We start from the raw sequence: 2,218 nt of genomic DNA on the forward strand, positions 1-2,218 counted from the left end.
TTTACATGTAAGTAGTTCCTCTAGGGAGGTGGGCAAGAACATTAGGAAATGAGATGTGACGTTAGATTTGCACATTAGGAAATGAGAAAAGGGGAAAACTGCCTGGCTAAAAAAAAAAGTCACTAACTGGCTTTGTTGTAATCCGGGGTTGCTTCAGCTGGTCAGGGATAGATACAGCAACGTTATCTGCCTAAAAATGAGGTCAGCTGCTAGTGCCTACCTGAATATACTGAATGACCAGGTTTTTCCATCAACTGATTTTTTTATTCCCTGATGGCATGGGCATAGTCCAAGATGACAATGCCAGGATTCATCGGGCTCAAATTGTGAAAGAGTGGTTCAGGGAGCATTTGTACACATGGATTGGCTACCACAGAGTCCAGACCTTAACCCCATTAAGAATCTTTGGAATGTGCTGGAGAAGACTTTATGCAGGTGTCCGACTCTCCCATCATCACTACAAGATCATGGTGAAAATGCCAGGCTTATGGAAATGATGCCACAGATAATGCAATGCCGTAATCAAAGCAAAAGGAGGTCCAGCAAAATATTAGTGTGCAACTTTTTTTTTTTTGGGCCAGGCATTGTATTTGATAAAATGGGTACGTTGGGCTTGGAGAAGGCAGTCGGTGTGCTAGATGACTGAAAAAGCAGGTCCCACTTCAATACTAGCCCCACAAACTGCACATAATTTATTGATCCCCTGCTGCTCTGTTCAGCAAGCAGCAGAAAGGATATGCAACTCTTTGTAAGCTCCAAGTCAGAGCCAGTCATACAAGCACCAACCTTGTCATGTATGAAGACATGAGTGAGTCAAATGCTCTACCATAACTAGAAATTAAGGTGGAACTGTGCTGTAGGTGTAGGAGACTGAAGGGAAGGTGAGTGCTGTTGGTGAGGCTACCATTAAAGTTAGCCTGCTTCTTTGACCTACATGAGTAAAGCACAGGCCCTGCCCTAAGGTAGCACTTACACTGAGCTGTAAGTCCTACACTCCATAATTTAAACCTAAGCTTCTCATTTGCATACTCACCAGCAAACAAGGATCCTCTGCATCATAGATGAACCCTTCTTGCACCAAAAGATAACAAAACCTGAACCTACAACTTTAAGGATAGAGAAGCAACATATTAATCTGTAACTGTTCCCTGCAGTATTCTCCTGTGAGAAATGATCTGGATGATAAATGGCATCATGAGACCCAGAAAAGGACCAACACTGAATATCATAACCTTGTGTCTGCAGGGGAGAGCCTCAGGGAAAGGGAGAGTATTGCAACAAGAGCTGCACCTTTGGTGCAGTTACACTTATATTTTAGTCTTCCCTGTCACCAGCCCTCTCCACACCAGTCTTATATTCAACTGTCCCCAAACATTTTTATTTTATGTTATATTTTTTCGCCAGCCTATATTGTAAAAAATCAGGATTTTGATTGAAACACTGTAACAAATAAAAGTGTTTGATATCCTTTAAAATATATAATGATTTAGATATGCAAATTATACATAGATTGTTAACTTAAAGGAGAACTATGAGGTGAGTGATTTCCACTCATCCTCATAGTTAGAGCCGACCCGTGACAAATAAGCTGTCGCAGGTCGGCTCTATTGATCGGGAAGTGAGCAGAAATATGCCGCCGATCCGCTCACTTCCCGATCGTCTCCCTGCAGAGAGCTGTAACTGTCAGTCACCGCTCCCTGCAGGGATTCCCCCTCCCCTCTCCGATCCTCCAGCGTTGAACGAATGGGGAGGGGGCGGGCACCACTGGCTCTGCCTCTAGATAGTCACTCACGCAGCTGCATGAATTCAGACAGTATTGTCGGGATCCGTCCCGGCTGCGGCGCTCTCAGTATATCGCGGGCTATACTAAGCTTTGGTTCACTGGAGGGGGTTCGTATATGTCCTCCCGTGACCCTAAAGAGAGCCATGGGGAAAAGCACTTACCCCATAGTTCTCTTTTAACTAATGCATGGTGAAACAGCTAAACTTGGTCTGAGTATCAATCTAGACATCAATGACCCTTGTTAAGTGTTAAGTCTATGGTCTACTTTTTCTTTCTTTAAAGGTTAATGTTTAGAAGCAGTCAACAGCAAATGATAAGATTGCATATAAAAAACAACAAGTGAGCGCTGAAAAATGCAGTTATGCAAGCACTCTGTATTAAATGTTTATTTGGAAAATATGTCCGAAGTGTCCGAAAACTATTATAGTTCCCCGT

This window comes from Nanorana parkeri, unplaced genomic scaffold, assembly GCF_000935625.1.
Source record: "Nanorana parkeri isolate BGI_ZX_2015 unplaced genomic scaffold, ASM93562v1 scaffold180, whole genome shotgun sequence".
In the NCBI taxonomy this organism is placed as follows: Eukaryota; Metazoa; Chordata; class Amphibia; order Anura; family Dicroglossidae; genus Nanorana; species Nanorana parkeri.